We start from the raw sequence: 12,372 nt of genomic DNA, 5'->3' as shown, positions 1-12,372 counted from the left end.
TGAGGCCGGTGCAGTGCTGCTACATGGGTGATGGATGATATGTGAGGCTGATGGAGCCTGCTGCTGCAGGACCGGCCGGCCGCGGCGTAATGGTCAGTGGCACAATGCGTTGGTTGGCGCGCGACACGGGAGATGATGCATGGGCGTGGAAAGCAGGAGAGAAGTGGGCGCATTTGCTTCCGCGACTTTTATTTCTGCATGCGCTAAACTAAGCTACGCCGGCATAGCATCGCATTGCATATGCATTAATTTCGACGGATCATATTCACGGTAGACTCTTCGGTCATATTCTTATTTTTCTTATTCTTTTAATTTTAAAATCAGCTATTTAGTAATCGTATTTGATATGGACTCTTGCTAGTTTTTTAAACCGTTAGATCTTCATAAAATCCGACGGTGCAAATTCTTCTCTTTTTTAAATTAACGTGAGAATTTCTAGACCCTCTCGGTGAATCTTTTAACACTATTGTATTAAAATAATAGAAAGATTGGCGGATGGTGTTATCCCCCGCCTTGGAAAAATGTTTATGGATGGATCGATGCTGCCGTTTCGTCGTTAAAGAGACCGGCCGCCTATGTGTTTCGAAGCGTATCCATTTCTCTAACAGAGACCGCCTTGCGAATTTGTTAGTCGTTTCTTCCGATCCAGAGCGCGGTGCCCGAGCACCAAGCGGCCGGCAGCCGGCAGCGGCACCGCCCCCTGTCACTGACACGGGACAAGGTGGTTTTAGCTGGCTAGTACGTAACAAGCCAACAAGGTGTTGATGCCGGCCATTTGGAATATATGCGGCCACGCGGGAGCTGTAAAAATTTGCAAGCATATACTAGAGACACCTCTACCGCCTAAAGGACGCCAGAAATGGTAAATAATTAGCTTTTAGAGCGGTTATTAGTAAGATACTCTTGTACAGCTACCAGAAAGTTTAAAGGAGGCGATGAGGTGATCGATCATGAGAGAGAGCCCTGGACCACATCGAGCGCACGTGGAACTCCACGAGGCTCTGCCCTTCTGGGTCCATCCAAATACACCCGCTCGTACTTAGTACGTGTGTTGGGACGACTGACACTGACAGTGAGGCTTAAGCTCTCTCGTGCAAACACTAATCACCGCTAGTGACTCTGGATTACCGGCCAATGTTCGCCGTCGCACGTAGCTCACCGTCACTGGACTGCACTGCACCGCACGCCCAATCAATTCCCCGCGACCAGATCACGCTTTGCATGCGTCTACTCATCGTGCGTACGTGTTGTCTCCGTGAGCCCATGCCTTGTCACGGCACCCAAGCGGCGCGGCGCGAGGTGGCAAGGGCTCGGGGGCACCGAGAGCCGCGGGGCAGGTGGCCCGACGCCCACCTGCCACGCGGCCAGCGGCCGCGGGCGGCCCCGCCCGGATAGAACTGGCCGATCGGCCGGTGATGATCAACTGCCCGGACAGCGACTGGAGCCGGCCGGCTACTACAGTAGGCTAGAGCGCGCGCATGCGAGCTAGTGAGGGCCTGGGCGAGCGCGTCGGGGAGGAGAGGAGAGGCATGCACGTTATTGGACGGGGGCCATCCAGGTGTGCCGCGCGGCGGAGACACTTCACCTGCCACGAGAGCCTTCGCGGCGGCCGCCGCTGACCGAGCTCCACGTACGGTGGGTCACAGGGCGGCCGCTCGATCCTGAGTGGTTCAGTACGGGCGCGTCGTCAGGACATCTGTGCTGTTGTCCGCGCCAACTCACGCATGCATGTAGGGTTTCCGCTCACAAGATTATGAATTTTTAGTTGTTATAGGGGGTAGTTATAGTACTTGTTAGTAGTAGTACTTGCTAGGAGAAAGGGGATGGAAACTCTTCCTGTTCTGGCTCCTATGTATCGTCGAGAAAAACATATATGCAACCATATTTGTCATGACGTGTGATGTAATTCTTCTTTTCAACTAAACATTTATGTTGAACTGCAAAAAAAACTAAATAATTATGTTCGGCAGTTGGGCACTATTTAATTTTCATTTGCGCAGGTTCATTAACAAAACTATGTTCGGTAAATGGTCCATAATTCGACAAATTATGAAATTGTTTATGCCAAAGACAATAATGCAAGTAGAAGTCGTTGAGACGTTGAATGAAATCGCACGGTTGTAGGAAATCTCGGTTTATCGGTGGATTTTTCCAGAAGATCTTATCCAATTATTCTATTGATTATAGACGACTTAGTGTAAATTTTTGTATGTAGTATCAATAAGATTAATTGCAACAATTTAACTTTTATGTATTCACGTCTATGTTCATGATTATTTACATAACAAGCAAATGTCACTTACCTTTTGGTACAAGATTGACGAAGTCACCACTGAAAGAGTAGCGTTGGTTAAATTCTGGAATAAATCCAGAAAAATGCCGAGTCGAGGACTCGACCCACCATAACAAACCTTATCAGCTGAGCTGGTACATATATATGTAAGTGCAGAAGTGGATTAGTATTCAAATGCGTTAGATTGTAAAATTTCTTAGCAAGTAGAATAATATAGTCTTTTACTATTTGATGCACAATTGGGAAACTTCTAATAATTCCACTCAGAATCTGCGATTTTTATCACCCTTCGATGACTGAGGTAATTTTCATCCAACAAGAACTGAAAATCCGAAATCCGCGGTCCGTGAGTTGGTCAGCGAAATAAAAAGATTGTCGCTTTGTTCAGCTGGTTTGTCAGCCAGTCAGCCAGCAGTGTTTTTTTTCTCACACCAAATCAGCATCAGCCACCAATCAGCAGTCAGCCAGCAGTACTTTTATTTTACAACAAATCAGCGCCAGCTACCAGTTACAGCCAGCCGAACAAAGCGTATTTTGTTGGCACCATTACTACCTAATACCTTGTCCTCCTACCTAGTATATTACACGATGGCATACCGAATATCATCCCCGGCCGGGGCGGATCTGTCGCAATAATTATCAAGGACTCCAAGTGTAGCTGTGTATGTAGGCCACAACAAAACCATCAGCAGCAGCTTTAATTAGACCAGACTGCGATACCCAAATCCATTTCTTTAACGCTTCACACTCTCCATGCCCTGCCCATGTACAGTACGCCGACACATCGCACGCCCTAATTAAGCACCTAGGAGTATCCTCAGTTCTCAAGCAGAATCCATTATCCACTACAGAGTCGTCGTACGAAACTCAGCAATTAATCATCGCCTTGCCCCCAGGATCCCCCACTAATCTGAATTACTAGTTTCGATGGGTTTCAGATGGGGCGGCGATCGGAGCAGAAACGTGGAGCAGCGTGTGAACCACGGCCCACGGCCGGGTGGGGGTTGGTACATAACACCAGCGTGGCCGCGCACGCAGCGGCGTCCTGGAGCTCGTCGACGACTCTTTCTTTTTTTGCAGGATGCCCGGCCGGCCGGCGAGCTCAATCATACGATGAGCTAGCTCGATCGCGCTGGTCACTTGGCACACATTATTGCAAGTGCCCGGGGCGCCGTGCGCTCCGATCCTACTGCACAAGTAGTAGTAGATCTCGGCTGCCGTCGGCTAGCTGCAGCTAGCTGTGCCACTCACTCTCGACGTGGGGGAGTGGAACTGGCACACAGGACAGGACTCAGGAGCTCGCCAGGGATCATGCCGTGCTCATCGCCCACGCACTGGAATTTTTAAGGGGAGGCAGCGTTATTAGCTGCTGGTGGTGCCAGATGCCACTTGGCTCCTGGCTAGTGTCGTCGCCGATGATGATTCCGATCCTCTCGCACATGCTGGATCAGGATCGCCACGGTTGAATACGGCGCGCAATGGAGCAAGTGCGCCCGAATGCGTTCGGCCGGGGAGCAGATCCGCGCCCTGCTTCCCCGGCCGATCGCTCCCCCACCCGGGGAATAATCCCCACGAGTTGCTGTTGTAACGAACATGACACCATTTATGCCATTTCGAGTGATTTTGGTGATCGAATGACAACACAACACTTGGACTAATATGATTGTTAAGATGATCATTCTCATGCTTTTAGGTTCAAGTGATGACAAAGAGAAAGAGAAAATAGGCGTAGCAAGGCCCGAAGGGCAGCCCCTACGGGGGTTCCGCTCTTCGGATCAGGAGCACCGGAAGAACCGACGCCAAGGGCATCGGTGCATCCGACGCTTGTCGGAAGAACCGACGCCATGGTACTTTGGTGCAGAAGGGAGTCGAAGCCAAGTCAGCCTATAGGCACCGGTTGAACCGACGGGTCAAAATGGGGCATCGGTGCATTGGCCGTCCTTTGTACCAGAGGCGATGTCAGTGCCCAGGAGAAGTGTCTTCAGCACCGGTTCAACCGATGGGGCATCGGTGTATACCACCGGTGTAATGACGTCAGTGTCCAGGAGAAGATTCCTTCAGCACCGGTTGAACCGGTGAGGCATCGGTGCAAAGCATCGGTTCAACCGGTGGTCTCTGCGTCAGCCGTCAGGAGTCCAACGGCTACTTCGTGTTATGAGTGACCTGGATGAACCGACGCTACCCCGCCAAGAGGCATCGGTTCTTCCGGTGGTACGCAAATTTTCAGCTAACCGTTGGAGCAACGGCTACAAGACTTGGTGGCCTATATATACGCCTCACCCCGGCCATTTGAAGATTGCTGGAGTTGCTGGACATCCCACACACACCCAAGAACATCTCCAAGCCATACAAAAGCATCAAGATCATATCCTTAGCCCTTAGCACACTTTGAGAGTGTTGTGTAAAGGATTAGCTCTTAGTGAGTGAGTTTGCAAGGCCTTAAACCTTTGTGCTGTGGTTCTTTAGCGAACCAAAACAAGAGCTTGGTGCGCCGGCACCTTGGAGCGTGAAGCTCGCCGGCAACGTCATCGACCCTCCGACTTGGTGTGGAGCGGCGACGACACCTTTGTGCGGGGGACGTGGAGACCCCCATCCTTTGTGGAGAAGCTCCTTAGTGGAACCCGGGGCCAAGGTGACCGTAATTGTGTTCACGGAAGAGACTTGGTGGCCGAGTAGCAATACTCTTAGTGAGTGCTACAACAACGTGGATGTAGGTGTGCCTTTGTGGCTAACCGAACCACGGAATAAACACCCGCGTCAAGAGTTTGCTATCTCCTATCCCGCTCTTTAAGCTTCCGCATTTCATTCTAGTAATTTGTATGTCTTTACTTTTATAGAATAGTTTCTTGGTAGGAAAGGCTATAGGTTGCTAAACTCTTTTGGGATAGGGGTTTTACACTAGAACAACCTAGTTGCACATATTGATAGCATGTTTTAGTTTAAGTTTTGTGCAAACTAGTTGGAGCCATAGGTCTAAGTTTTTATTAGTGACTAATTTACTCCCTCCCCCTCTTAGGCTAGAGCACCCGATCACTTTCAGCTGTCGTCTGAGCCTAAGTGGTGGTGGAACCGTGGTGCGCAATGGCAATTTGGAATGGCAAGCCCGGCATAAGCAAGCGTTGGGTCGCACTAGAGGTGGTAATGGATCATGCCCGTAATGTTTCTTTCACAATTCAACTTAGCAGCTTAAAATTCTATAAGATTAGAGTCGGATTCTTAAATTATCTAAACTAAAAATTAAAATCTTTTACCACCCGAGTCACACCAAGGGTAAATGAAAAAAAAACGCTGGGCCGGTCATTGTGCTCCATCCATCCCGGTGGATCTCAAACTGATATGTTGTGCTGCTGTCTGTGCTACTGCTGATAAAGCCCAAGGACGAAACAGCGGAGGTCAGCGTGGCATGCCAAACGGAGGTCAACGAGGACCGGACTCCGGCTGCACGGACCTGGCCTTTGGCGCCGTCTGGGCCTGATCTAATCTGCTCTTCGATAATGCTCACGGGCTCACGGCGACCTGTTGGGCTAGGTACGGGCTAGAGGCTTTTGGGCCCTCCAACCACACTCGTGTGGCTTTCTGTTTGATCCAGCAGTCCAAAATGAGAATGATACCGACATATCTCAAAAGTACGTGGCGTACGGCCTATTTGGACCATAGAGAAAATAGATGATGCATATATTTTCTTTAAAGCTCCCCTAGCCGGCCGCCCAAAGTCAGCCAAGTTGAAGTGACTGGCAATCCATGAATCCCGGTGTCAATTCAGATGATTGATGAGACTTGGATCTTTCATGTGCAGGATGCGATTTGTCCCACACACATACATACAGCACACGAATATTTCTAGTAGTAACATCTGACACCCAATTCAGAGCTCATCATATAGCATCAAGTTGCACAGCTACAAATAAAGACAAGCAATAGTGGCACTTGAATTTCTAGTTCCCATGGAATTTGTTTATATAATATATTAAAGCAAGTGTTGGAATTATGGGCTTGGACCATTTATTCTAATCAATGCAATAAAAGAATTTAAAGTCCACCATTAAATGCTAGGGAATGAATTGCTTAATTCTGTATCAGGATTTGAGGAGGATTTCAACCGACTTAAAGAGTGGACTTCGTGTACACCACTTGTGAAGCCGGTAAGAGGAGGTTGGTGAACCACGCGCGCGTGCTCGCTCGCCTCGCCGGGCCGTGGGCATGGGCGTGGGCGTGGCCGGACGGGCGGTGTGTGGCCGGACGTGACGTGACGTGCAGGTGCGGTGCGGTGCGACGTGTGAGATGAGAGAACATTTTGCTGTTGAAAGCATTAAAACAGAGACAATAAAACGTTGTCATTAATAGGTGAATGATGACACAGAATAAAACCTTTGCGGTTAATGAAATTCCTGTGACTCAATTGCACCAGTAATTGCTGCTCATCAAAGCTCATTATGACGTCCAGGTTCGTTGAATCTGAGGCACCTCCACGCCTATATAAACCAGGCCCTCCTCCACTCATCCTCACACCACAAGCACTCTTGCTTCAGGTACTCCTGCTTAGGAGACCTCTCCCTTCTCCATCTGCTGCTTTCTGCCATTCCCATCGCTAGTGTTGCGCGCACAGCTTTAGCGAGAGCAGGCCTCCGGAACCTCTGCTCGCTGAAGGTCCTGCACGGAGCGCGGGCAATCAGGTTTTTGGGGAGCGTCTTGATGCGACTGCTCGCTCCCTGAACGACTAATTCGTCTACATTCCGGCATGAACGACTACTTCGTCTACTTCCTGGTGACCGTTCGTGGGACTGCACTACGAACCTCTTCCTGCATCGACGTCGTTCGGCTACAGCAGGAAAGGCCAGCCGAATAGAATGTCTATTCCAGTTGGTAATGGCGCAACCGGTGCCTCCGGCACTAGTACCGTCTTGGGGTACATTCTAAACCTATTCTGGTTTAATATTTTGTTCATGCTTAATAGTGAGAATAACATGAACACAAGCACATATTTTGTTCACACATTATCACTCTTTTATGCCATGAAATTGCTAGTAATATTTGGAATTAAAATATACTAAAAATTGCCTAGTTTTCTAACAATCCAAAAACCTGAACTTGTTAATAGGCTTTCGGTATCTAGCTTTGCTGCAACAATCAAACCACAAACGTTGGTAAGAGCGGCTTATACTATGGTTGACAGTGCTGAGAGTGATGCATGTAAAAGAGGATAAGCCTGAACAGTTCACTCCAGAGGAAGGGAGTGCGTTTGATGAGGCTGATACCCTCTTTCGAGGCTGCGTCATTAGTGTTCTCGCTGAAAACCTGGTGGATTCTTATGTCCTACTGCCAACTGGCAAAGAATTGTGGGATGCTCTTGAGGCTCAATATGGAGTGTCTGATGTCGGCAGTGAGTTGTATGCGATGGAGCAGTTCCTTGACTATAGGATGGTCGAAGACCGTTCTGTAGTGGAACAAACTCATGAAATACATACTCTGGCAAAAGATCTTAAAAATTGTATCAAAGAGTCCCCATGTGTGTTACCCGATAAGTTTGTGGCCGGATGTATTATCTCTAAGCTGCCACCTTCTTGGAGGGACTCTGCTACTTCTCTAAAACACAAGAGACAGGAGTTCACCATAGATGGACTCATTGGGACTCTTGATGTTGAGGAGAATGAGAGAGCAAAGGACATACGTGGGAAAGGAGTTGTTGGTGCTTCTAGTGCCAATCTTGTTCAGAAGAACAACTCACACAAGAACAAGAAAAAGCCACCGCAGAGCCAACCAACGACTAAGCAGGCAACCACCTTCAAGAAGAAGAAGAAGAAGAAGAAGGGAGCTTGCTATGTGTGTGCTAGTACGAAACACTTTGCTGCAAAGTGTCCGAACCGCAAAGGAAACGACTCCGCCAACATGGTCATTAGCGAGCCTGGAGGAACATCGGGGTATAGTAATTTATTACCTACATTTCTTTCAGGTTTTTGTTCACCCGAGTAGTGGGTTGACACTGGTGCTAATATTCATGTTTGTGCTGATGCTTCTTTGTTTTTTTCTTACCAGGACGGCGGGACTTCCTCCTTGCTAATGGAGAACGGATCGCATGCGCGTGTTCTTGGTGTTGGTATGGTAAATCTGAAGTTTACTTCGGGGAAGACCGTGAAGCTGAAGAACGTGCAGCATGTCCCCACCATCAAGAAAAATCTAGTCAGCGGCTCTCTACTGTGTAGAGATAGTTTTAAATTTGTCTTTGAGTCCAATAAATGTATCTTATCTAAGTTTGGTACTTTTGTTGGAAAAGGTTATGAAAGCGAATGCTTGTTCTGTCTTTCTTAGACAGATGTTTGTAATAAAGTTGCTTACAATATTATCAACATTGGTGAAATAAATGTTTGGCATTCGAGCCTTTGTCACGTTAATTTTGGTTGTATGATGCGCTTAGCTAATTTGAGTTTAATTCCAAAGTTTACTTTTGTCAAAAATTCTAAGTGCCATGTATGTGTTGAATCAAAACAAACTCGCAAGCCTCATAAGGCTGCTGAGGCGAGAAGCTTAGCACCTTTAGAATTAATTCATTCCGATTTGTGCGAACTGAATGGAATGTTGACAAAAGATGGTAAAAGATATTTCATGACTTTGATCGATGATTGCACTAGGTTTTGTTACATCTATTTGTTGAAGTCAAAAGATAAAGCTTTACATTACTTTAAAATCTATAAAGCTGAAGTAGAAAACCAATTTGAGAGAAAGATCAAAAGAGTTAGGTCAGATTGTGGTGGTGAGTACTTCTCAAATTTATTCACTTTATTCTGCGAGGGACATGGTATTATTTATGAGAGGACGCCTCCCTATTCACCTCAGTCAAATGGGTTGCCGAAAGAAAGAACCGCACTCTAATGGATTTGGTTAACGCCATGTTAGATACAGCGGGACTTTCCAAGGAATAGTGGGGTGAGGCTATATTGACTGCATGTCATGTTCTAAACCGTGTTCCTACAAAGAATAAAGAGATAACACCATTCGAGGAATGGGAGAAGAAAATGCCAATACTTTCATACTTACGTACATGGGGTTGTTTGACAAAAATGGGTGTGCCAATAACCAAGAAACGTAAGTTTGGACCTAAAACTGTGGATTGTGTCTTTTTAGGTTATGCTATTCACAGCATTGAGTATAGTTTTTTAATAGTGAAATCTGGAGTACCTGACATGCATGTTGATACTATAATTAAGTCCAGAGATGCTACATTTTTTGAAAATATTTTTCTCATGAGAGATGGAACAAGTTCATCTAGGCAAGAGTTCATCATGGATGATAGCTCTGCTGAGCCGATAGAACGCAATGAACCTACACTTGTGGAAAATCCTGAAGAGGGTAACAATGATGCTCCAAGAAAGAGCAAAAGACAAAGGACTGTAAAGTCTTTTGGTGATGATTTCATTGTATACTTCATGGATGATACACCCAGAACCATTGAAGAGGCATATTCATCTCCTGATGCTGACTATTGGAAGGAAGCAGTGAGGAGTGAGATGGATTCTATTATGTCTAATGGAACCTGGGAGGTCATTGAACGTACTTATGGATGTAAACCTGTTAGATGCAAGTAGGTGTTCAAGAAAAAGCTTAGGCCAGATGGTAGTATTGAAAAGTACAAGGCCAGACTTGTGGCCAAGGGTTATACCCAAAAAGAAGGAGAAGATTTCTTTGACACTTATTCACCAGTTGCCCGATTGACCACAATTCGAGTGTTACTTTCCCTGGCAGCCTCTTATGGTCTTCTCGTTCATCAGATGGACGTTAAGACGGCTTTCCTCAATGGAGAGTTAGAAGAAGAGATCTATATGGATCAGCCGGATGGGTTTGTATCAAAGGGTCAAGAAGGAATGGTTTGTAAATTGTTGAAATCTTTATATAGTCTCAAGCAAGCGCCTAAGTAGTGGCATGAAAAGTTCGACAGAACTTTGATGTCTACTGGCTTTGTTGTGAACGAAACTGATAAATATGTGTACTATCGTTATGGTGGGGCTGAAGAAGTGATTTTGTGCTTGTATGTGGATGACATACTGATTTTTGGCACTAGCCTTAATGTGATTAAGGATGTCAAAGAGTTTTTATCTCAAAATTTTGAGATGAAGGATCTGGGAGAAGCTGATGTTATTCTTAATATAAAGCTGGTAAAAGAGAGCAATGGTGGGGTGATTCTTACACAGTCTCACTATGTGGAGAAGGTGTTAAGTCGCTTTGGTTATAGCAACTATAAACCTGTCTAAACACCATACGATGCCAGTTTAATTCTTAGGAAGAACAAAAGGATAATGCGAGATCAGCTGAGATATTCTCAGATCATTGGTTCATTGATGTATTTAGCTAGTGCTACAAGACCTGACATCTCGTTTGCTGTAAGCAAACTGAGCCGATTTGTTTCAAACTGAAGCGTCCCCTCATAAGAGAAGACTTAAATCTGATACAAAGCACCAGTCCCAGGAGGCTGATGCCACATTTATTACATCAGATGGTTCAAAACCGTACAAACCTTGGAGGACACTCGATACAGATGATAATAATAATTAACCAGGCTACGACATAACACCAGACCGCGAACCACATAGGGTCTACTACGGGCTCAGAGTACTGCGACAGCGGAGGCATCTCAACAGGGCCGGTTCCACAGGCAAGGTTGGGTGTAGAACGATAACCCTACTCGGCGTCGTCAGGTACGAAGTCTGGGTCTTCTTCTGTAAAAAGTAAGAGTGGGGTGAGTACAAACGTACTCAGCAAGTCCAACCACACCCACGGAGGGGGTTATAACATAATAATATGCATAGGTAAATCAAGGATAAGGTTACGGTTTACTTTGCAGAAAAACAACATTTTATGCAGGGGTTTATTTTACGGAAACCTTTTAGAAATCAATTTTTTTTGCAGTAACACAGAGTTTAGGTTTTAAAACTGCTACCGGACTCCCCGTCTGTCGTAGCACACGGCACAACTGCCGGACACAATTTCAAAACAACTCACACCAGCCCATCCCAAAGAAACACTAGTTATGTGACCACACCGTAACTCGCCCAATACCGTGGGCACGGACTATTCGAATAGATTCTTAACTCTGCAGAGGTGTGCAACTTTACCCACAAGTAGGATACCACAACTCGAACACCGTCGTGTCGGTGTAGATCCCAACATAGCCATTACCCACCATAGCTAAGCCTGACTAGCCATCACGGGATGCACCAAGAGGTCATTGACCGTTCACTTAGGTATAACCGGGTATAAGTCACTCGGGGCTTATCCCTTTTCCTTAGTCACCCGTTCCTCTCAGCTCTCCTGATGGCTACCACACCAACTAGTGGGATTTATGCTACGCCGTTGCCCATTCAACGGTCGAGTGGTTTGCACGATAGTGGAGTTAGGTGAGATGACACACCAACTCGGTCCTTAGACACGACAAGATGGATATCTCCCTTCTTTGCCCTGCCACACAGGCATAAGCACACCAATCGGCAATTCACACAGAGATGCCGTCCATCCCGTCCATACTCATCTTTCGAAAATCCACGTTTTATCCCTTCCCACACGCACACATTTTCTTTATCAAATAAATTATGTTATGAGTAAAGTCCTAAGCGTTCTAATATCGATTAACGTCCAAGCAAAATCAGACATTAATCTAGGTGGTCAAGGAATGGTCATCACAAATCAAGGGGTGGCTATCCAACTGTGTTTTCATGCAAGTAAAACATATGCAACTTTTTAAAACAGGCCATTGGGTTGTGTTTATAAAACTAGGACAAAAACATGCATCAAAGGATGGGGTTGAACTTGCCGTCTTCGTAGCCTTCAGGGAAGGCCTGTCCTTCGGGCTCGGGGTCACGGAACTGGTCCTCGTTCTCCTGCTCATAGTACTGCTCGTTGACGGGCTCTCTTTCATTCACTCCGTGGTCTACAGCGCTCACAACAGGCACACAATCAAAACACAGAAAATAAAGATTTGTCGTCGAGCTCGAAACGGAAACACATGAAATATAGAGCATAGAGTATTATTTTTGAATGGTTTCTGAATGGTATGGCCAAAATTGAGTTAAGAGAGGCGTGGTAATGTTTTG

Source organism: Panicum virgatum, chromosome 2N, assembly GCF_016808335.1.
Source record: "Panicum virgatum strain AP13 chromosome 2N, P.virgatum_v5, whole genome shotgun sequence".
Taxonomy (NCBI): domain Eukaryota; kingdom Viridiplantae; phylum Streptophyta; class Magnoliopsida; order Poales; family Poaceae; genus Panicum; species Panicum virgatum.
Note: the sequence above shows the minus strand (reverse complement) of the source record.